At 40.5% G+C, this 25,426-nt stretch overlaps 1 protein-coding gene across 14 annotated transcripts in view; it reads left to right on the top strand.

The window, feature by feature from the left end:
- LOC102159559 (uncharacterized) overlaps positions 1–25,426 on the top strand; it is a 555,170-nt gene that overhangs the window by 300,687 nt on the left and 229,057 nt on the right. The window contains exon 1 of one of the 14 annotated variants that reach the window (XR_014819301.1): positions 6,717–6,923. The exons of the other annotated variants lie outside the window; for them this stretch is intronic. The gene's annotated coding sequence lies outside the window, so the exon portion shown is untranslated. Of the gene's footprint in view, positions 1–6,716; positions 6,924–25,426 lie in introns of those variants that run through there. 14 annotated transcript variants of the gene reach the window in all.

Raw genomic sequence — 25,426 nt, 5'->3', positions numbered from 1 at the left:
TAGCATAGAAGATGATTTACTAGCAAATAATTTAGAATGTTTTGTGGTTTGTACTGACGGCAGTAGGGACGAAGTGCTAAGATAGCATAGAGGCCAAAATGCCGCATTTTGTCTGAGAGAGTTTGGGAAAGCTCCAAGAAAGTGGTATTTGAAATGTCTGGATCTTTTTTGCTTTTTCAGGAAGGGATGTTACCGGGGGAGGCTGCTGTGGATTGACAAGTCAGCCAGCCAGAGGGGTGAGATGGGACATTTTTTCTCATATAGATCATAAAACTGCTACAGACATGATAGAGAGGTGATATAGGACTCTAAATATATAGACATGTTTTGAGAGTATCATTCTGCTGAAAGTGGAACAGCTGATAAGCTCATGCCTGTTTTTCCTGGCAGGTTCATCATTTAAAGGCAATAAAGAAAGAAAAGTGTTAGTGAAATAGCTTGTCCAATTTGAAAAGTTTCCTGATTTTACAGAAGAAATTTATCAGGTGATTTGATGACTGTGGTTTTTGCTCAGTAATAAACCCCAGACTCACCTGTCAGTTGAACCAAGATACAAATACAAAGTATACCACTGACCAGCCGAATTACCTTGAACAAGTTACTTGACTTCTGTGGGTCTGGAAATTTTTGTTTGTGTAATAAGGCAAATAATTTACACCACATAGGATTGTGGTCAGGTTTAAACAAGATCGTGTTTATAAAGTGCTTGGTTCGTAGTAGTAGTAGGCCCACAACAGTTGTTGTTATTTCAATTAACAGTAATTAAAAATAACTGTAGAAAGAACGAATGAATGAAGCTCTCAGAGACCCTCTGCTACACTGTATTCCTCAAGCACATTACCTTACTTTACAACCGAGATGCCTGGCATAAAAAGGAGTAACTGTCTTTGAGGAACCGGAATCAATTATGTGTTAACGAGACCAACATGTATTTGGAGTTTTAACCCTTCTTTCTGCCATGAATTAATCTGGAAGCTATGCTAATAAAATTTAAGATTTTTTTCTCCCTTTAAAACTTGCTGTGGATTGCATCTAAATTTACATTAAGTAGGCTATCAAAATCTTTTGCTTTTATTACAAAAGACTTGTGTAGCAGAGAGAGACAGTTTAAATGCATAAGGAATGAGGTAGAATAATGATTTGGGACATATATTCTGATAATTACTCCTTCCTTTCCCTTAGTTCCCTGCGATAAATGTGCTGTCTTTTTAAACTTCATTAACAGGAGATTACAAATTTAATGGGGTACAATAATTTTGCCTTAATTTTAGAGCAGTGTATTCCAGGTATCTGTTCTTCCTGAGTTATTTTCCCTGAAATATTCTCATGATTCATAAAAGTCCTTTAAGAATTGAAATATTATGTAGTGTTGGTACCAAATGCATTTGTATTTTGATTCTCATGTTAGAGATTATTAAGCTTAAATTGCAATCGAAACAGCAGATAATTTGGTTCTTTTGCAAAACCAAATTCTTTTTATCAACTTTAAAAATTTTAATAGGAATTAAGGTTTTCTTTGCCGTGAATGTGGCTTACTGGATAATTCACTAAGAAAACCTGGTAACCGGTGCTTAACCAGATCTAAGTGTCTAAATTGCCTGGGCTATAATTCAAGAAGGCATTTGGACCATTTCAACATTTTATGAAAAATCACATCGACGATGAATAGGCTTTAATGCTGAAAATGGCAGTTGTCCAATTCAGAGACCACCATAGACAAAATCCTGACCTTTCATTCACTGGTCCAGCATCTAAATCGTTGTAACATTGATTTATTTGTTTTATTTATTTTTTCCTTTCCTGAACATGCTTCATATCCAGTGATGGTTTTAAACCTCTGAATTTGAGGAATGATAATCTATTGAAGCAATTAGGTGAACAGATTATATGCAAGTTTATACAAAATCTATTTCCAAAGGTTAAGAAAGAGCCAAAAAACTTTACTGGAACTGTCTTGGATTTAGAAGGAACTTCTAAGGAGGAAAGCAGAAATTTTCCCTCAAGAGAAATTGTCCTTTAAAACTGTCAAGAATAAACAAACAACAACAATTATTTTCTGGTTCTCACTTCCTCAAACACTAATAGTTCTGCAGATTGGCCCTGTGGGATATGAGAAGCCTCTGCATTTTCTCTAAGTAAGAAGTTTTGGATTTCACTTTATACATGTAATTTTTTTCCCCTGTCTCATCAAGTTATCAATTATACCCTGAGGCATTTTTCAGCTTCTGTTTAATTGATTCCCAAACCATTCTATAGAGACTGTCACTGGTCATCAGTTCCTGCAGAGTTTAATTTTTATTTATTTATTTATTTTTGCAATTGCAAGAGGAGGTGAGTACGGTGGGATAACATTTTAAAGTGTTTTATTGGAAACTCTTACTTCGAAATTACTTTATATCCAGCTGGTCCAAGAGTTGAAGATGTGGTATTTCTGACTTTTTCTGTCTCATCACCCCAATGCACTAGCTGAGAGAAAGGGCACATTAAGATAGCTGAATAAAAAAGGAGGTGGGGGAGATTAGCAGATTCATTTAGCGGTTTCTTAGCCAGTTTGTTGGCCTTCAGGAATTTACCTGTAGGGAACTCATGTGGCAAATTGCTTCAGAATAATCCTCCCAGGCTGAGAAACTGCCTTATTCTCGGCCCCTTCCCTCCCACTCAGTCCCTGAGCCCTTGTCTCCCGTGACCTCAAAGGCATCCGTTCTCTGAAACTATTTCCTGCCTCTGCTGGGAAGTAAGATGTGGAAGGAGTGCCAGTATATTATCCTGGAAAGGGCACCAGATCTGCAGTTTGATAAGTTGGAAATTTCTTGATGTTCTCAGGGTGATTGCCCTGGGGTAAAAATATTTCCTCTATCCTCTTAGCATGGTACTTGAGGACTGCAAATTAAACTAACAAAAGACAGATTAACAGGAGAAAAAGCCCACAACTTTTATTAGTTTTCGGATGCACAGGAGTTCAGAGGAAAAAAAAGTGAAACTCAGGACGTGGTTAGACTTGGGGGCTTATATACTGTTTTAACAAAAGACAGTGGGGTTTGCACTTCAAGGGACCGTGAACTATGGGGAAGTGACTAGAAAATATATGGGGAAACTAATGGAAAATGGGATTGAGTGAGGTCCGTTTATGCAAATTCATTTTGATGGTAACTGCCCCCACCTTCAATGAAAACAGCTGCTCCTTTCTCCCTGAAATTGGTGGGGGGGGAGGCTAAAGTGGGAGGTACCTTCCTCTAAGGGAAATTTCTGCTTTGCTTTTAGCTACACAAGGGGAGGGTGGGACTCTACCTGCTTTGGTTGATTCTCGGTTGCCTTCAGCTCAAAATAATGCTTATGCCAAAGTAGCATATTTGGGGGTGTCATGTTCAATCCCTATCTTGAGGATAATTGCAGGTGACTCTTCATTAAATGTCAAGTTCTTTCCACTTAACCTTCATCTTCCCTGTTCCACTCATGTTTCCTCCCCACATCTTTTCACTGTTGGCTCAGATGACTTTTCCCCAGTGTCCTTAATTGGGGAAATTCCTCATTTCTGGGATCTGGTTTTCCTGATCCCGAATCCTGTCTTTCCTACCCTACTTGTACCCACAAATAAACTTGACCTTCTCATTCTCACCTGGCTTTACTGGGCTTGATGTATGGTCTCAGACCATGCCTGACCAACTGGACTCGAAGGCCTGACACCAGCACCTGGCGTGGGTCACAAAGTCAAGGTCACTGAGAACTTCTCAGTGAAAGCAGCTAACAACAAAGAAATCTCTCTGGTATTTTTTCTTCATGCTGAGTTAACGTTTGCAAAACTTATGTGACATGTAATGGATTTTCAGTTTTTGTCACCAATATCAGTGTTGTCTTTCTAATCAAGTAGCTTTCAACCCATTAAATCATGTTCCATTCTCGATGTCTCTCCATAATTAGTTATGACCAAGCCCTCTCAAATTTTCTTCCAAATATTTCTTATTTTATATGTTCCTCTGCTGCCTCAGACCCCACCTCACCTCATATTTGAATATTGCTTTTGGTATTTGTCCATTTGGTTTTCTCTCTTTCCACTCCAGTTTGCCAAATTGATTTTAATATTAATACTTAGGCATTTTGCTATTCTACTCACATACTTCCAGTGCCTGTTACGGTCTAAGAGAGAAAACCAAACTTGATAATTTTTTATTTAAAATATTCTGCAACCTGAACCCTTTCTCTTTCTACCCCTCTTCTTATTATACACTGAGTTTCAAAACAGCCCTTTAACCGAGGCTGATCAGGCTTCTCACCACAGTCATAAAAGCATTACATGGCCCCTGGCCTTTGCATCTCATGACATTTCTGCCGTTTGATTTCCATTCTTTCTTCAAACCTTAAATTAAGCCTTTGCTGACCACTCTTTCTGGTTGGTCTGGAACATGCATAGTTTATACTCATTGTCTCAGCATACATAGTAAGAGTGTCCTCTTTGTCATGCAAAAGTGTCCCAGCTTGGAAGAGAAATGAGATGGTCACTCTACTTAGGAAGCTTTCCTTTTCTATCCAAATTATAGTGATTATTTTCCTCCTCTGACTCATTGATGTGTTTCTATCTTATGCACTGCTTTAGCATGTAGAATACATAATAATAATAATAATAATAATAATAATAACAAGGCACCTTGGAGTTCCCACTGTGGCTTAGTGTGTTAAGGACCTGATGTTGTCTTCATGAGGATGTGGGTTCAATCCCTGGCCTCACTCAGTGTGTTTAGGATCCAGTGTTGCCATAGGCTACAACAGAGGTCACAGATGCCCCTTGGATCCCGTGTGGCCATGGCTGTGGCATGGGCCCCAGCCTTGGCTCAATTCGACCCCTGACCTGGGAACTTCCATATGTCGTGTGTGTGGCTGCCTACACTATTGCTGGAGGATTTAATACACTGTCTTTGATCTGTAATTGAGTACATCTCTTTTTCACATAAGAAGCATACAAAGAACAGTTTTACGTAGTTTGCTCATGCTCTCAGAGACAGTGTTAGAAGAACTTGGGTTTACGCTTGTATTTGATCCACAGCAGTTACCTGGACTGTCCCAGTTTCAGGACCGAACATCCCACATTCCAGGAAACCCCTTGGTCCCCGGCAAACGAAGGTGGCTGTTCTTCCCCTGGCTACATCCTCAGCCCCCTTGAATACGTCAGAGACATTCCTCCCTGGACTCCGCAGCTGTGTGAGAAATAAGCTCTTGACGGCCGAGTTCCAGGCCTTCCCTCCATGTCATCCTCCGAGTCCACAGCGTCCTACGGAAACGTCTCTCTGATTTTTTCCTCCACATTGGGCCATGAGTGCATTTTGCTTTTTTTTTTTTTTTTTTTAATTGTCTTTTTGCATTTTGCTTTTACGGTGACATTGAGAAATTGAGAAAGAAATTACGGTGAGAAAGAAATTGTGTCCTTTTTGCTTTCTGTCCATGGCGCTGCCAGCTCTGTGCTTGGCCGGTAGGTGATCAGCACCAGCTTGCTGAGTAGGAGAGCTTGACGGCCTTTTTTCCTGAATATATAGGTTTAAATGGCAGCCTGTTAAATCCTGCTTTGCTGTTGTAAACAGTCCTTTCCCTGCACCACCTTTGATCTCTCCAGAAACTCTTGCATCACAAATGGGACATTGCCCCTTGGCATAGCTACCAAGGACACATAAGTACCTTTGAGTATCGCCCCTTTCCCATCCTGATTGAAATGCCTATAGCAGTTCTGTCCCCTGCAGCCTCCTGGTATCAGCCTGAGAGAAATCACCCGTTAGGAAGCCTCCTAACCTCAACACACAGGAGAGTGGAAAGAGAGAGTGAATTACTGCACAGGCTTAAATCGGAGAATTTATGGAGTTTCTGACCTAAAGACGGACGTAATTTATGTCCGCTTTTTCAGAAGCCCCTGTTGATGGTATTTGTTTTCTGTTCTAACTTTGAGGGCTGCTTTAGAAGGAACCCCTTCCTTTGAAAGTGATACATCTCAGCTAGCTCGTTACCTCCCTTGTCCCCCAAGTCAAATCCAGGGACAGACGTGGTCTCTGTCCTTCACAAAGCTTCAAGCCCGGGCGGTGGGGAGCTTCTTTGGTCTGGTTCTGGAACTGCAGTGGATGCCCCCTTTCTAAGGCCCCATCTTCACTCTACCTGTTGCAGCCCCATAACGAATCAGATAGTCCTAGTGTGTATGTGGGGGGGTGTCAGCATTAGAAATGTGTTGTTAACGTGTTGGGATTTTTTTTTTTTTCGTTTTCGCTTCCATTGCCATGTCCTCAAGGGCTTCAGATGTATACAGCCAACCCACCTACGTGCACCTCATTAGCAATTAACTGATTTCAGAGCTTGCCAGGGGATACAACCATATCCATTAAAGAACGTATATATTTTTAAGCTCATCAGAAAATCACGTTGCCAAAATAAAGTGCAGTCAGCAATTGTCTTCTTATGCAAACTCTGCCTGTAAATTGAAATAATCCTCCTCTTTGTCTCCTCAGATGGAGGTGGACAAGGCTATTAACTTTCTGTCGTCCTTATGTCCCTTCACCTACCCTTTTAAAATTTCTGTTAGGCGCGTTAGTGTGTGGGTTGAGATCAAGAGAGGACAAGCTATTAAAAATTATTGGTCGGCTGTGGCTTCTCACTAAATATTAAACAGCTTGGCAGATCAGCATGTACCTCTAGGCGTTAGCCCTGAAGGAAATAACGGTCTAAGTAAATAGATACTATAATCCAAATAGAAAATATGGCCAGAGTGCTGCTTTGGGTTTCTTTTGGCTGCCGTTGTTCACTGTTAACACTATTCTGTGATTTGCCTTTATTAGTGTGAGGACACGGGGTGGGAGCTTTAACTGTTGGAAGGATCCCTTTTAAGGATGCATTACATCAGGAACCAGCTCTCAGAGCAACTGGGGAGAAACAGGAAACAGGTGCAGAAGCAGGTGAGTGGAATATTGCTTATGACTGCTCTGGATTAAGTGCCTGGGAGAAATGGGCAATTTTGCTGGGTGCTGTGTGCCTTGTATTCTAGAAGGACTGGTAGACAACCTGTTAATGCAAACTATATGGGAAAACTGTCAACGGAGAAGCTTAGGGCAGAGGTAGGGCTGCGTAGGCAGAAAAGTTATGTTCTCAGGTGAAAAAAAAGTACAGAGGGAGGCTGATTCTGTGGGTTCATACTTGCAGCTAGAAGATTCTGGATGGAGAATTAGTTCTAAGGGAGGAATGGTGTCAGCAAGAAGATTTGGATGAGAAGGAAAATACCCAGAAGTCAGAAAAATTTGGCTTTAAATCAGAATTCCTGTACATACCATTTTTATTCTTCATAACTTTAGATACACAATGAGAAGTGTGTCAAATCCTATCACTAATGACTAAAAGAAATAGACAAAACCTAAGAATGCACCCCTAAGTTTTTCTGATTATGGAAGTTCAAGAGGGAAATGGTAGAAGTTCCTGCCATGGCACACTGGGTTAAGATTCCAACTGCAGTGGTTTGGGTCTCTGTGGAAGAATGGGTTCAGTCCCCAGCCCTGCACAGAGGACTAAGGGATTTAGTGTTGATGCTGAGGCTTAGATTTAGTACCTGGCCTGGGAACTTCCTTATGTTGTGGTTGCAACCATTTAAAACAAACAAACAAGCAAAAGGTATGAAATGGTATCTCTTGGGTCCCCCTGGGTAACACGGAGAATTTATGGCTTCGCATTCTGTCTCCACCCCAGCACCTCCCAGTCTTTGCTAACCTCATCTAAGGTGTGGAACCAAAGATTACATTTCGCACTATGTTTTTTCTTCAGGAAGAATTTTTTATATTTACATTTTGCTTTACGATTTGTAACCACTTTCTGAGTTATTGAGATTTAACTCGGTTGAATGAATTCACAAGTTACAGGACATTCCCCATTTGGAGAGTCTTAATTTTTTGTTTTTCGGTCAAACGAATTACATTAAGAAATTTTCCTTAGGAAGTTATGTGGCAGAGACTATTTGGTTTTTTTTTATGCATGAAAACCAGTTGGGCTGAGCACCAGATTCTTGGCTCCTGAAGTTATCCTCTGAATAGCTGCCTATGTTTTGCTCTGCCATCACCCAGCATTTCCTAGGGCAGACGAGAGCTCTGAGGCCAGCTAACTTTTTCCTGTTTGCCTACTTTTGTTGATGGGGATGGTGATTCTCTTTTATCTCTTGAGTATAAACATTACCATACAGTAGAGATAAATATTTCTCTTCTAGCACAAGTACAGGAGGCTGGGTATAAGGCAGTGGGAATAAACCAAAGTTACAGAAAAGTATAGAAAGGGAAGGAGGGACTGATGGAGACTGAGGGTCACACGTGATAATCAGGTAGAAAGAAGCCCAGTTATTAAGTCGTACAAAGATAGACTAGTCAAAGGCCTCAAGAAGAAAGCTGAGCACCTAGGGATCAGCTCCTGCAGGATGAATCTTCTGGATGATTCTATTGACTCTAAGGAGGAGAAGATGTTACATAATGAGAAATAATGATACACACTAGAGTAGTTACACAGTCAATGCCACATATTCTATAGCAAAGAAGATAGGGGCTGTAAATGGAAGAGGAAAACTCCAGGGATGGAGCTGGAGGTAGAAACTGGGCAGGGGAAGAAGGAACGGTACCTGTCTTCGTGCACATGTCAGATTTTCCACCTCATCACTGAGTCTCTGCCAAATCAATCGAGAGCCAAGAGCTCTTGGGTGGAAGCCGTTCTGCTAGTTACGAGGCTAGAAGGGAGCCCCACATCGGAGTTAGCTGAAAAGCACTCTTTCTAGTCAGTTTACAGTCCTTTTAGCAGTCAACTTTATGACGATGCATCACAGCCAAAGCACAGTTTGGAGACAGGTCAGCTTCCTGTGGTGGTTTTCTTTTATCCTTTGGTTGAGAAGGTCACAGGAGACATTTAAGTGCGCCGTCAGTTGGCAGATGCTCTCAATCTGCCGATTTAATTTTAAAAATTTCAGCTGAGAAACATTTTCTTAATTATGTCTCTGTTCTATTTTTTATTTCTTCCTTGATTTCCAGTTACAATAGTCTATCTCATTCCATTCATTTATTTGCCTTTTCTCCTGCTTTATAGGAGAGCATCTGGAATTTTTATTCTAGTCTCTAACTTGAATTTTATTAGAATCCTTTCTTTTTTCACCTTGTTCCCTGTTTCTCTTATCCTATTATATATATTATTTCTCTTTATTATTTTCTGTTTTTTTTTTCATGGAATCTGATACTTGTGTACTTCGACAGTTCTTTTGGAATAAGTCACTATATCCTGATGCTTTCAGGAAACTTTGTTGATACCTCACTTGTAGCCATTATGTCTTGCCTTTAATAATATCTTCTTATAATGTAACAAACATTTTGACAATATTTGAACTCCTTAAGGGCAAAGGCTGTATTTGTTCAGGTGATGAGATAAATATCTGCTGACTTCTGGGGGTTCATTCTCATAGGCATCATCCTGGCAGAGGCAAGATCAGCTCAGGTCTTTCAACTTGGTGACTGGTCTCTTCATTTTTATAAAATCTTTAGTCTGAAAATGTTAAGGGAAGTGAACTATGAAGCCAAGTCAATTTTATTTCTTAAAATCATGGCACTAATTCTTGGTAAACTTTCACTTTGAGATACATAGTTGTATGAGCTATATGTATAGTACTCATAGGATATGGACAATATAAAATTTTAGATGTGTAATGTCTTAGTTCTCGTATAGCTTACTTTCTTTGTCTAGTTTTATGACTTGCCAAGCTTTTCTATCTAATTCCATAAGTCTATATTTTTTATCATATTTAAATTTCAAGTTTTAGCTCCATTTTAAATATTCTACTTCTAAGGAGTTCCCTGGTGGCCTAGCAGTTAGGGATCTGGAATTGTCACTGCTGTGGCACAGGTCTGATCCCTAGCCAGGGAAGTTCTGCATGCCCCAGGCGCAGCCAAGAAAAAAATCTGCTTCTTGTACCTCCATTACAGCATCCTGCACATTGTACCTTTGCTGGCTGCTCATACTGCGCAGCCAAGTTCAAAAGTCATCTCCTCAGCAAGACCAGTCCTGACCCCCCATCCTAAAAAACAAAATCTATCCTTATTCCAGTCACCTTGTCACATAGCCCTGTGTTCATTTCTTTATCCAGTGAAGGTATAATAAATGTCCTTATTGATACCTTTGTTTCCTTGTTTATTCAGTGTGGCCCCTTCCCCAGAAGCTCACACCCCAGAATGCAAAGCCCATGCGAGACAGGCCCTGTCTTTCTGGTGTCACGGCTGAGATTCAGAGGCTGGAGTGGTTAGTGCCTCTTATACTGTGAGTCTCCAATCTGTGTTTGTTCAATAAGGGAATATAAACTCATACTCCCCAAATGTCAGTGAGTCTGAAAGGAAATGTTTGAATTTATGGTGAAGAATGGGTTATCCTAGATGATAAACCAACCCCACACTAGGACAAGCCTCCCCTGAAATCAAATTAAAATAGATGAGAGCCTGAGGGCTTCTGTGGGTGGCAGCTGCTCTCATTTTGAATAGGCCTAGTTCTTCCTCCAGCCAGAAGCCCTCAATGCAGTCTCTCCCCCATAGCTCCTTCTGCCTGTAATCCTTTTTGATGGAATTCCTTGCCTCAGCCCCGTCCAGCAACATTTCTTTCATGGCTGGGCTGACTGCCAATGGCCCAGATAAAGGCAGAAACTCGAGTGGAATATTTTGTTCTGGGATAGCTTTCACCTTCCAGCTGCTCCATCTTCCGGAAGGATGACAGTCTGTGCTTGACAGAGGTGAGAGGCGTTTCTACGTCTTAATAGCCTGTCTGAGATGGACCAGGGGTCAGATCCTTAAGCGTCCTGAGGAGGGGCCAGTCTTCCTGGAATCCCAGAAACGCCTAAGAGTCCCCAGCTGTGCCATTCACCCTTTAGCTGCTCACTGATAATCACAGTTTCATTACTCACGCTCGAATTTCTTTTCCTGATCAGGACAGACTTCGAGGAGTCTCTGAATAATAATGACAGAAATATAATTTTCTTCAGCCTTTCACGTAGGCATCTCAGTGGTAGAGCAGTGGTCAGAAACAGCTAATTCCTTTTGACTTCAGCACAGCCCAAATAAAGGCCATTTGAAGTCATCCAGCTGGAAAAATAATGTTAGGGCTCTCTCGAGAGTATATAAGAAATAGGAACGGTGAATTTCCTGCGAGTGACCAGGTCAGCCTGAGAACGGGTCTCTGTCCTGGGTGCCCTGCATGAGGGTTGGAGGCGGCAGTGAATGGAGGAGGTGGAGGCGGGGAGCAGGAGTCACAGGGGGCTATGAATCCTTGCTGATGGGTGAAGAAGAGATTCATATCTTCCAATCTTTTTAAGGAGTGCCCCACTTTATAATTCCAGGCTTTCCTACTGTCTGTTTCCTACAATGCCTTCTGACATTCTCAAGGTACCAGTCTATGGAGAATAAAAGGCTAATTCGAGTTTTTTCAGCTACTCAGGGATTTTTTTTTCTTACAAAATTACCTTGTATCTCCCCTTCTCACAAACGCAGGCAATCCAGATATTGTTGAGATCCTTCTTAGAGAACTGACCTTTCTAGGTTGTTAAGCTCTTTCCCCTCCTGGAAAAATAGATGCCTTTAGATGAGGTCTAAAGGGCTGATGAGAGTCTTAAACCTACTATAATTCCCACGACGAATAATTTTTATGGAAGCCTTTCTGTGGCTTCATTGTCTGAATGAATAACTAAGGGTGGGGAGGGAGGAGAATGGACTTATTGGTTGTTTGCTCTAATGCATATTAATTCATAAAACTAAAGACCTGAAGGGAATGTTCTGAGATAAAAGCCTCCATCCCCTGCCTCCAGGGAAGAATTCATTCAGCTACCTCAAGATATAAAGTCAGCGGCACTTAATAATCCCCATAAGAAAGTCTGCCACTTCCTTTAATAATATGCCCCAGTGTCCCATCCATCCTTACAGACAGGTGATTTTTCATGGGCACGAACATAAATAATTCCAAAACTAGGTAAAAAAAAAAAAGATGTTATTGTCTGTTTCACTCACCTGCGTAGCTTCAATTTCTTGAGAAATTGATTGGCATCTAGTAGGCACTCATTAAACATCTTTTGAGTAAATGAATAAATAATTGAATAAAGAAATGAAAATTAAGCAGAGAAATGGCCCAGAACCATTGAGAACTTACTCTCTGCGTAGTGCTTTTTAGGCATTGTGTGGATTTCAAAGATGTAAAAGGGAAAAGAACCTGTTAAACCCAGGTTCTGACTGTTTCTCACTTCACACAGGTACACCTCTAGTCACAAGTAAGGTTCATCCAAAACAGATTAAAACGGTACTGTCTCTATACTGAGAGAGCCTGAGATGAAGACATGCATTTGTATTAGGATGAATAAAAATGGCCTGGAGACAAGATAATGAGCAGTTTTGAATTACCGGTAGGATTTGGAGGTCGAAGGCCCTTCTAGGAGGAGGTGATGCCCAGAGTAAATGCTTGGAGGCAGGAAAGTGCTGAGTTCGATGCAGAAGCACTGAGCAATCTCATGTGTCTCGAGAGGCAGATATGTCTGTACATGTCTGTCTGCTGGTGGGGGTGGTGAAGATGGCAGAAGCAGGTGGGCACAGGCCGGAAGGGTCTGCTGGAGCCCCTAAAAACAGCCACCATAGAGTTCAGAGTAGAAAAAGATCATTCATGTCACAAAGTACCACACTGGAAGCACTGTGAAATCTGGAATTTTCGTCCCTTTGTCTACAGTTCTATCTATGGCCCCTGGAATAGTGCCTGGGATGGAGTGGGTGCTGGGTAAATGTTTGTTGAGTAACTATGAAATATTCTTATTTTTTTCTGAGCATGGCAAATGTAAGTTATGCCTTTGTAGAACTGCTCAACTCTTATTTTGTTTACATTTTCAGTGTCAAAGAGACAAAATTCAAACTGGAAAAGGTAGAACGTTATCAATGAAGGGCATGTGCGTCCAAGACAGTAAAATAACACCTAGAGTCTTAGAATAATCTCAGTATTCTGGACTATTGAAAAATGATGTAGTAGGGTACTGAAATAATTTCAGATCTGATTCCACAACTACTGTCAATACTTAATGGAGAACTCAAGGAGAATAGTAAAGGCCACAGGGAAATGTTTGGGATGATATTGGCCCAGTTCTTAAGAGTACATTCTCCCAAGCAATGTACTAAATTGTGCTTCCTGGCTAACCTCTAAAACTCTGAATTATTTCTAAGCAGTTTATCTGTAAGTACTCAGGGTTGCCGATTGTAGTAGTTACTGTGCCACTACTAACTAGAAGGGGGTAGGAGAAAGAAACTTTGGTTGAGAGATGGGTCGCAGGTGAAAGTGTGTTCTAGCTGTGTACTTTCAGAACAGCATAGGACGGTGAAGCTATCATGGTGTGCAGTCAATGGAAATGAGGTGGGTCTTCTAATCCAGTGTAATTCATCCATCAGTAAGACAGGGATCCTGCTCTAAATGGGCTAAGTTCTCTAAACATCGACTATAGCTGTAAAAACAAAGGATAATCTCTAATTGGAAATTACCACCTAAGCTGTAGTCCCACAAATGCATGAGGTTCAACTAAGGTGATGTTTGGAAGATTCTGAGAACAATGCCTAATACAGAATGAGGGCTTACTTATTAACTATTTTTAGCAGTACAATAAAAATTAAAAGCTCTAAAATAAAACCTTTATAAAATTATATTTGTAATTAGAAAAGAATAAACAGCCTACTTTTCATGAATTAAAAATTAGGAATAAGGAGGTTCCTGCCATGGCTCAGTGGAAACAAATCTGACTAGTATCCATGAGGACGCTGGTTCGATCTGGGGCCTTGCTCAGTGGGTTAAGAATCTGGCATTGCTGTGAGCTGTGGTGTAGGTTGCAAACATGGCTCAGATCCTGAGTTGCTGTGGCTGTGGTGTAGGTCAGTGGCTACAGCTCCGATTCAACCCCTAGCCTGGGAACCTCCATATGCCATGGGCATGGCCCCAAAAAGACAAAAAAAAAAAAGTAGGAATAAGCAATCGTGAAAATATTTGTTCATCGTATAGTTCATTTGTATATTCAGGCAACAGACATTCATAAAGCAGTTTCTATTTGCTAGTACTTCCCTAGATGCTCAGGATGGGAAGACAATTAAGATAATATATTTATTCTTAAGGGATTCAATATAGTGTGGGGTCTTATACTTATCCATATAAGAACTAAAAAACTCTATTGCACATTTATGGTTCATAACTGTCCCTGTTTGATTGCAAGCTCCTTGGGGGCCAAACTATTTCATTTCCATCTTTTCTGACACCTACAACTACTCTAGGTGATGGTGCTGTTCTCAGCAACAAAAGACGCAGGTTTTAGGAGATCCTCTTGTGGCACAGCAGAGACCAATCCCACTAGTATCCATGAGGATGGGGTTCAATCTGTCACCTCGCTCAGTGGGTCGGGGATCTGGTGTTGCCGTGAGGTGTGGTGTAGGCCAACAGCTACAGCTCCAATTGGACCCCTAGCCTGGGAACTCCCATATGCCATGAGCACAGCCCTAAGAAGCAAAAAAAGAAAAAAGAAAAAAAAAAGTATGTGTGACTGGGTCACGTTACTGTACAGTAGAAAATTGACAGAACACTATAAACCAACAATAATGGAAAAAATAAAAATCTTTTAAAATAGGAAAAATAAATAAATTGCAGACACACACACAAACAAACAAAAAGACTTAGGCTTTAATGCCAAGAGGCACATGAGTAAACTACTAAAGAATGAAAGAATGGACATCATAGAGGAGAAAATTGAGTCCAGGGGAATGACTGCTAGATAAGTAAGAATAGTGAGCCAAGAAATTGGTTAAGATGGATAAATGTAAATCAGCATTGACTGTATAAAATATTGTTATGATCTGGGGACAAATAAAAAGGTGAATTAAAATATTGACATGAATATCATGAGATGGAGGCAAGGATCGCTCTCCTGAAGAAAGACAAATAATGATCAAATTTAGACTTTGTTAGGTCAGGTTTGTAAACTAAAAATTTGAAGGTAACCTTTAATAAATAGAGTATATAAATTTCAAGCTTATAGAGAGAAAAAAATTAAAACAATAATTGATAGAAAGCAGGGGATGAATTTGCTGTACAGTAGAAAATTTGACAGGACACTGTAAACCAACTATAATGGAAAAAATAAAAACCATTAAAAATATGATAAATTGAAAGGACTAAATAAGATGGTAGAAATTAATCCCAATCATAAGTTTTAAGTAAAATAAATGCCAATGGCTTAAATTTGCAATTAAAAAGAGAGATTTTTTCCAATTAGATTTTAAAAATGCTCTTTAAAGACACATACTTATAACAAAAGAGCTTGGTGGAACAGGAGAGAAAGCCCAGAATTAAACCCAGGCACCTACAGCCAACTCATCTATGACAAAGGAGGCAGGACTATACAATGGAGAAAGGACAGCTTGTTCAATAAGTAGTGCTGGGAAAACTGGACAGCCACATGGAAAAGAATGACATTAGAACACTCCCTAACACCAGACACAAAAATAAACTCCTAGATATAAGACCAGACACTCTAAAACTCTCAGAGGAAAAACATAGGCCAAACACTCTGTGACCTAAACGACAGCAGCATCTTCTCAGATCCACCTATCAGAGTATTGACAACAAAAACAAAAATAAACAAATGGGACCTAATCGAACTTCAAAGTTTCTGAACAGCAAAGGTAACCCTGAACAACACAAAAAGACAACCCACAGAATGGGAGAAAATCTTTGTAAGGGAATTGACTGACAAGGGATTCATCTCCAAAATTTATAAACACCTTCTGCAGCTCCAAACCAAAAAAACAAACAAGCCTATCAAAAAATGGGCAGAAGATCTAAACAGACAGTTCTCCAAAGAAGACATACAGATGGCCGAGAAACACATGAAAGAATGTTCAACATCACTCAGTATTAGAGAGATGCAAATCAAAACCACTCTGAGGTACCACCTTACACCAGCCAGGATGGCCATCATCCAAAAGTCTACAAACAATAAGTGCTGGAGTGGATGTGGAGAAAAAGGAACCCAATCACACTATTGGTGGGATTGTAAATTGGTGCAACCACTGTGGAAAGCAGGATGGAGATGCCTCAGAAAACTAAACACAGAACTACCCTTTGACCCAGCAATCCCACTCCTGGGCATCTACCCAGAGAAAACCACAACTCACAAAGACACATGTCCTCCAGTGTTCATTGCAGCACTCTTTTCAATAGCCAAGACATGGAAACAACCTAAATGTCCATGGACAGAGGAGTGGATCAAGAAGATGTGGTACATATACACAATGGACTATTAGCCATTAAAAAGAACAAAATACCAGCATTTTTAGCAACATGGATGGACCTAGAAATTATCATGCTAAGTGAAGTCGGCCATAGAATGAAAACACCAACATCCAATGCTTTCACTGACGTGTGGAATCTGAAAAAAGGACAGAGGGAACTTCTTTGCAGAACAGATGCTGACTCACAGACATTGAAAAACTTATGGTCTCCGAAGGAGACAGTTTGGGGGGTGGGGGGATGTGCTTGGGCTGTGGGATGGAAATCCTGTGAAATCAGATTGTTATGATCGTTATGCAGCTACAGATATGATGAATTCATTTGAGTAATAAAAAAATAAAAATTTAAAAAATCTATGTAGGAGAAGAAACAGAATGGATATGTGTGTATATATGACTGGGTCACTTTGTTGTACAACAGAAATCACAAACTTGTAAATTAACTATTCTTCAATAAAACTTAAAAAAATAAACTAAAGGAAAACAACAGTGAAAATAATCTATAAAAAAGAAAATTTCATATACTCAAGCTGCAAGAAAATTATAATAAATGGCATCATTTCAAAAAAAAAAAAAGAGCTCAGAAAAGTTAGAAAAAAATGATAGAAAAAAAGATGTACCAAGCAAATACTAAATCAAACAGAACTGGATATATTTGTGCTAGTATATTTTTAAAGTGCAAAGGCTTAAATGTATATGCTTTGCTATGAAATCAATTATAATAAGGCTTATTTAAGTTATGTTTGGAATATAAGTGTATATTGCATTGGTGAGGAATTACCATTTTAAAGCGCAAAAATCTTTGACTTTTTCATGATTTCAACTCTGGGTATGAATTATGTTCAAATATACTAACATTGTGCTAAGAACAATAGCTAACAGACAGTGATAGTAACTGGTATTATCTTCCAGCCACTATATAAGTACATTTTATCACTTAAAGTTTAAGCAATCCTCTAAGATAGTTATTCTTACTAACTCCCATTTTAAAGATGAAGAAACAGAGCTTTATGGAAATGAAGCAATTTTCTCAATGATATGAGCCAACTTGGCATTCAGATCTGTGCCCAGCTCCCTAATAGAGCTTTGAACCGTGATGCTCTGTGGCCTTGGTTTGCATGGAGACCTCTTGATGGATGCGTGAAGAGCCTTGGGGACAGTAGCGGCAGCACAGACTGGAAATGAAGGTTTCCCACACCAGGCTGAGGAAAAGTCCACCTCTAAGTAGAAGGATCTGAGAGGAGGACTTTCCTGCTTTTAGAGTCCTTTGTTTCAGCCGGGGAACGCAGAAAGCTGGGGCCCTGGAAGCCGTGGAAGCTCCTGGAACACAAATCTCAAATGCCAGCAGTAAACGGCGCTTGTTCTGAAACGTACTGCTCTTCCCACAGCCACCCCAAAGAATTGCCCCCTGTAAGGGGGACTGAACCAAGGATGCATTACTTGGGGAAAGGGATGCATTTTTTTTTTTCTAATTGCACACAAAAAGGCTAAATGGGCCAAGGACATGGCTGACTGTTCCTTTCAGCCCCAGGAGCCCCGGCACCAGAGAGTCAAGGCCTAGTCTTTCCCACACATAGACTTTGTAAGGGTCCATAAGGACGGCTCTCAAGATGTGTCTCAGTAGGATGCCTGAGAAGTCTGCTGCAGTTACCTGAGACACGGGTATCTTCCGATAGGAATGACTCCATTCAGGCCTCCTCCATCTTCCAGGGCACATCTATAACATGCTTGAAATTATGGTCTCAGACAGCAGTGAGCACTGCTGAAGGCGTCTTTACCGTCCATCATTCGATGGGGGGAGGGATTTTTGAGTGGCTCATGCTTCTGGCCTCCTTTTCTGACCCCGTTTTCCAGGCAGGAATCTAATAAAAGCCAGAGTCTTGACACTTGAGAGCTCTTTCAGTATTTCAATTTCTCCATTTAAGTTTGTCTAATTTCATGTTGGGCACAAGTTCAACACTTGTCTCTGTCACGTCCCTTCCTTTGGTCCAAATGCTTGTTCTGCTTTTATGTCTTTGTCTTCACAATGCATTTGGCTCCAGATGTCAGCGAGGACACCATCATTCACTAGTTCAGTAAATATTTCCTGGGTGCCTGTTACATGCCTGGCACCCTTCTAGGTTCTGAAGATACAATGGCAAACCTAGCCGTCATGTTCTCATCAGCTTACCTTTAAGTTACAGACAGGGAACAGGCAAACATGCAAATATTTACTATACCAGGTGGTGATAAATGCTATGTGGGATAATAAAAAGCCTGCTAAAGTGGGTGGGGAATGCTGGGGTGGGGAATATCATTTTATGTTGAGTATTCAGGGAAGGTCTTCCTGATAGGTGACAGGGAGGGAGGGAGAAAGAGAGAGAAGAGATGGGGCCATGTGATGTGACACACGGTGAATCTGGGAAAGACCATCCAAGCAAAGACGAAAAGGACTACCAAGCTCCTGAGATTCCTACATTTCTGAGGAAGGATAGAGTGGCCGCTGTGGCTGAAAGAGAGTGACGGGTGGCAGAGTGGGGGTCCAGGAGGGAGCCCAATCACACAGCCCTTGTAAGATGTCTGGGTATAAGGGAACCACTTCGGTGTTTCATTTCTAGCTTTGATGTTGAGTCTAAGGTCAGTTTCTACAAGCCTCAGATTCTTCATCTTTGCTTTTCCCCTCTAATGAGAATGGGAATAATTGAGCAGCAGCACCAGAATTAGTTCTAAAAGATTCCTCTGACAATCACTCAGCAATGTCTATCTCCTCCACTGGATAAAGCATATTTTCCATATTCCAGGTTTATTAAATAAACGCATTAAAATAAAAGGAAATTCTGATTTTCCAAGGTCTTTTTTTTGTTGTTGTTTTTTGTTTTTGGCCATGCCTGCAGCATATGGAAGTTCCTGGGCCAGGAATTGAACTTGCACTGCTGTGCCACAAGGGAATTCCCCCAGGATCATTCTTATGCACTGTAATTATGGATTAACCGGCAACAAATGCACTAATATTTAAAATGGCTCCAAATTTTTATTATTAACATAAAGTAAGTAGTAAACAAAATGAAAGTAGTGAAGTCTGAGTCTTTCACTTTTTTTGTAGCCCTTCATTCCTTATTTATAGCGCAGGCAAACTATCCTGGGAGATACTGAAATGTATTTGAGCTGAGTATATGGTTATGGTATCAAAAACAGAAACTGTGAGCAGTTATTTTTTTTTTTTTAAGGCTGTTAAAATCCAGGATGCATCACAATTAAGTCAGGGAATGAGAAAATAGAACTCTATCGTGTCTCTGAAAAATAATATTACCTTAATTATTAATGACCATCAGTTTTGGGAATATTGATGGTTTACATTTATACTGAATTTAAAATTCAAATAGAAAATTATTTTTTTCTGCTTTGCTTGAATTAGGATGATATATCAGAATATCAAAATATTTTCTCTCTTTTCTTTTTGACAATATATTTCTTCCTGTACGCTTAGGAAATTTATTGGAACTGTAAGTAAAATATGTGTGGTCCTCGAAGGTTGTTGGACAATCATGATGAAAATCACTTTCTAAAGGATTGCCTTCCGGTGGCAGAACATTTTCCCCCACATGTTACTTTCGTCTCAAAATATTTTTTCAAATTCATTTAATTCAACACGTATTGATTTGCACATTTTGAATGTTTAACTATTTCATCTTACAGTATGAGTGTGGGTGGAAAGGTAATGCAGTGGCGGAAACCCAGCCAACTAGAGTTCCTCCGAGAAAGAAATTTTAAAACAAGAAACATTCAATTAGATTTCAAGATGGCCTGTCAAAAACATGCTGCCAATACACTGTGGAAGTGCAAACAATAGACTGTTGGAGCCAAGAGGAAAGAGATAAGGTCAGCAAAATTGCTGACTGTGCTAAAAAGAGCTGAAGGGATTAAAGGGAATAAAAGCCTTTTCAAATACATTGGGGAAAAAAAAAAAGAGATAGAGCCCCAGAAAGTAGGACTGCAAATGAATAGGGAGGGAGAAATCCATGTTCGCTAAAGTGGCATGAGACTGAGCTGCTTTTAAACATCTGTGTCTGACAAGGCAAACACACTTCGGGCAATTGGGAGGGAATGAAGACCTGGTTTATTAGAAAATGACTTCGGCAGCTGACGGTATTTCTGCATACTAATGGGCAAAATTTAGAATCCTGAAGCATGCCCGCTGCTACCTGCACTCAAATGTCTATAAAGTAATTTGCCGTCTAAGCTACTACCTCTATCCAGGCATGAAACCTGAGACTTCCTTCAGCCCTTGAACACCTGCAAGAAACTAAAAAATTAAATAGAACATGTGAACTCTCAAAGGACTTATAAAAATGTCGGGATACTAAAGCCATGCGTTTTAACCCTCCTCTGTCTGTCTGCTCCCTCAGTGTCATTGAAGCCTCCATCTACATCCGTCTCCTGATCTTTAATAAGGATAATTATACTCACTTACCAACAAATATGTGGCTCAAGAGAGTTTAGCATGTATCACAAACATGATGTGTTTGTGAAGTATGCAGTTAGGAAAGATAATGGGTTTAAGTCACTTAGAATTGAGTTCAGTTGACCCACAAGGGTCATGTGGGTAATTGGTTACTGACAGTGTGACCTAGGACAAGGGACTTAACTGCTCTGGATTTTCTTTGCCCCTTTTGTAAAATTAGACTCACTCATCTGTTATAAGGAGTAAATAAGATGAGGCATGTAATGCTCAATAAAATCAGCTATTATCATCAAAGCAAAATCTTCCTAGGCTCAAACAGAGAATGCTGGAATTCCAAGACTACAGTGGTGTAGTGAGCTTGTCAGAGTTGGACGTCAAACATATTTTAAGAATATAGCAACTGTTAATAGAAATTGAATTAATGAAATCTAAACAATAAGTGTTGCACAGCTTCACGTATGTCATCAAGTTTCAAAGGTCAAGTTTAGGCACTGAATTTTGCCTTATTGTTGAGGAGGAGACCTGAGAGGTATGGTGAGACCGAGAAGTTGCAGTCATGCTTGGCAATCTTAAGAGGGACCATGTTCTTATGGTCTTATCTCTATGACTGTTCATAGAGATCTTGAACAGTCAACTAGTAAGGTACTGATGTAATCCATATTGAAGGCCTTAAATTCTGTATACTTGTCATTCCCAAACTTGTATCCTCAGGAAGATAGTACTGGATGCCTTCCAGAGGGATTAATTCACTTGCTTAAGAGCACCCAGGTTTAGGGGCAGGGCTGTGGACTCAGGTACTCACCTCTCTGCTGGTCACAGATCATACACTCGGTGGTTGGAAAGCCCTTAAAAGATTCAAGATAGAGGGGTCTTTGCCACTGAGAACAGGATCCATTGGTAGTTTCAGAACTCGAGAGCCCTGCAGATCAGCAAAACTTAAGCATAACATGGTGGGCTAGTTCACAAGAGTCAGACCAAGTAATTATTAAGCTTTTAACCAATGGCCAGATACTGAGAGAGAGGCTAGTGATATGAGGAGGAGTAGATACAGTTTTTATCCTAAGGAAGCTCAAGGTCTGGAATAATATTGTGACATAAGTGGGACCAGAAGCATTCATTCAATCGCTCATTCATTAATTCATTTAACATATATTTATTGAAGTTCTACCATGTGCCAGGTGCTGCTTTAGGCACACACACACACCAAAAAAACAGGAACAAAACAGACAGGTCCATGACTTTATTAAGTCTGCTTTCCTTTGGGGAGGGTGGGTATTGCATGATAAATAATAGTGGGGCTGGCTCATTTTATTGGCGGAATTTTAATTTATGGAGGGAACTGACTGATGACATGGAGAAGCTAATGCTCTTGAAAGAAGATTTTGGTTACTCATATTTCCTGACAGGAGGGACTGCACCATGGCACATAGGGCCACCTAGTGTCATTCAGGATCAGAAACAGAGTGAGAAGAAAGGCCACGTAGAGCTTTTATTGTGTTTTTCGTGGGAAAGGCTAAGCAGGGCAGGATAAACAGCTTAACTCTGCTAAATTTGAATAATTCGAGCAGGAGTTGGGATTTGAGACTTTCCCTCATTGTCTGGTATCTGGTCCTAGGTTGATGAGTTTGCATATGGAAGACGTGCTCCTGGGCATGGACTTTACCGTGCTAAGAATTGGCTAAACCTGGCAATCGCTCTCCGGTCAGTGAGGCCACAAAAGCCACATTGCCAAGAATACAGAAAGTAAGGAGTTCCCGTCATGGCTCAGTGGTGAACGAATCTGACTAGGAACCATGAGGTTGCAGGTTCAATCCCTGGCCTTGCTCAGTGGGTTTAGGATCCGACGTTGCCATGAGCTGTGGTGTAGGTTGCAGATGAGGCTTGGATCCCAAGTTGTTGTGGCTCTGGCGTAGGCTGGCAGCTACAGCTCTGATTAGACCCCTAGCCTGGGAACCTCTGTATGTCGCAAGTGTGGCCCTAGAAAAGACAAAAGACCAAAAAAAAAAAAGAATACAGAAAGTAAGAAAAATGTATTTAACATAATTGGCCTTATGAATGGATGCCAAATAGACAATATAGTATAGAGAATCTAATAAGACACAGAACAGTTATAAATAAGCAGAATTATCTAGTGTGTTATAAGGTGATAAATGCCACAGAAAAAAGAAAAAAACGTAGAGCTGGGCATAGGACTTAGATGCTGGCAGATGGCATATGAATAGATCACCGTGTTAAATAGCATGGTTGGGTAAGGCTCTTGGAGAAGGTGAGATTTATGGAGAGACGTGAGTCAAGACTTGCCTCCACATGTAGATTCTTCTTCTTCTTCTTCTTCTTCTTCTGTACCACAGCCACAGCAATTCCAGATCTGAACTGTGTCTACAACCTACACCACAGCTCAAGACAATGCTGGATCCCTTAAGCCACCAAGTGAGGCAAGGGTCAGTTTCACATCTTCATGGATACTAGTTGGGTTCTTAACCTGCTGAGCCACAGCAGAATCTCCTATAAATTCTAGTATTTTAGGAATCAGCAAATTATGGAAACTGCACCCATCCATAATGTGCATTTATTTGTTCATGTTATTCAGTTGGTTGATCAGGCAGTTGGAAATTAAACACATATTTGCTAAGCACTACTGGACATTTGTGCTAGAAAATGGTGAGCTAAAAAAACATAAGCTCTGCTGTCATGTAGCTTATCAGCTAGATGAGACAGATATTGACCTCATGAAATGCAAATAAGTATCTGATTGCAATTGAAAAGTAGCTACACAGTGTTAATAGAGCCTCTAATAAACCAGTTTGATCCAGCTAGAGAAGTCAGGGAAGGTGTCATTAAGATCTGAAGGATGATTACATGGTGATTAGGAAAAGTAGAGGGAGAAGACTTTCAGGTACAGGAAAATACCTGGAAAATGCCTGAGGTGGAAGATGTTTGAGGAGAGGTAAATGGAGAGAACCAGGTGGACTAGAGCTGATGAGGCTGAAGGTATGGTTTATGTGAATTTTCTTTCAGCCACGTTAAAGTTACATGCTTTTCCAGATGGTACTGGACAACGAAAGAAAGATTTTAAGCAGAGGTATTGAATGACCTGTTAAATCATTATCTTCACCTAGACTCCCTACTTCTTCCTGCTGTGGAACTTAAGGGAAAAAAAGTTAACATAAAACAAGACACAGAGACATTTTTCTTAAGGTGGGAACTGGGGGACTCAAGGTCTCAGGGACCGAGAGCCCTGCCTCAAGAAACCACACTGCTTTTATTGTGCTCAAGTGAAAAGGGGGTTGTAGGTGCAGGATATAGGTTTTTTTAAATTATTTTGTAAGTTCTTTTATTATTTTAAAAGTCACTTAGCTAGTAGATGGTTAAACTTTTACTCTAAACTTTAGGCATTTAAGAATCGTTAGCATTTGAGTTAGCAATCTCTGCATAGCATTTCAGAGAATCCTCACTGTGCTTCCTCAAATGGCATGCCTATTTGCACCTTGGTTCTCTTTGCTAATGCATATTCTCCTAACGACCCCTCATAAACCACTTGGCCATGAGGTTCCTCTTTCTCTTATTCTTTAGAGGCCATATCATGCTTGTGCAAATGGCGTGCCAATCTGCACAGGTCCGGAGTGCCTAGACCAATGTATGATGTCCTCATTCAGCTGACCCCGCGAATAACCCTTGCCTTTAGGTCTTTGTTCTTAAGCTTAAGTCATTTACCATCACCGTGACTGTTTCTCAAGCAGGAAGACGGGAAGAAGTAAAGAAGGACAAGATGGAGTTTTCAGCAAAGAGGCTAAGAAAATATTATAAGAACATGTCTCGCAACAGTCTGTCTTCTTTCTGATGACATTGCTTGCACATGATGAAAACTCCTTTTCCAGGTTCAAACTCTGAGCCTGCCACCCCCACCCAGGAAACCCCACGGAATCCCAGGCTTTCTGCCCACTACTTGAAATATCCCATTATTTGTAAATAAGGCCTTTAACAGACACTTCTCTACTAAGGCTGGCAGAGAATGTCTGTGGGCCCTAGAGGGAACCCTCTTTTCGCTTCTCTGCAGGCCATTTCCAGATAAAAGGAATGAAGAAAGTCTCTCTTCCCCATTGAGGTAGTAGTGTGCTCTTTGAACAGTTTCAGATCTTAGACCCATCAGGCCACTCATTGTTTGTCTCTCTCCTTCCTACTTGGGGATAGGGGGAGCATTATAGGTTGGACATTAAAATAGTTAAAAGGCAGTCTTTGTAGGCAGACAAGACCTATTCACATTCCAAGTCTGCAATTAATTTAACTACATGGAGCCTGGATTTCCTTGTTAATAAGATGAAAGTGATCATGCCTACCTATTAGGTTACATTGTGAATATTTAAAGAAGACAGTATGGTTGCAGAGGAGGAAGACTTTTGCCGTCTACCCTTTTAGGTTCTGTAGCTGATCCAAGAATTAAAGTGACATATTCAGATAAACAGAAGAAAAACAAATTAAATTACGTGTGTATACACAGTTTCACAAAGATAGGAGATTTAAAAAGCAACAACTAGGAGTTCCCATCATGGCTCAGCAGAAACAAATCTGACTAGTATCCATGAGGACACAGGTTTGACCCCTGGCTTCACTCAGTGGTTTAAGGATCTGGCGTTGCCGTGAGCTGTGGTGTAGGTTGCAGATGCGGCTCAGA

Source organism: Sus scrofa, chromosome 11, assembly GCF_054392235.1.
Source record: "Sus scrofa isolate SSC_HxYL_T2T_F1_AM1 chromosome 11, Sscrofa_HxYL_maternal_Yorkshire_Landrace_v2.0, whole genome shotgun sequence".
Lineage (NCBI taxonomy): Eukaryota > Metazoa > Chordata > Mammalia > Artiodactyla > Suidae > Sus > Sus scrofa.
Note: the sequence above shows the minus strand (reverse complement) of the source record. Positions and strands in the feature narration are given on the sequence as shown.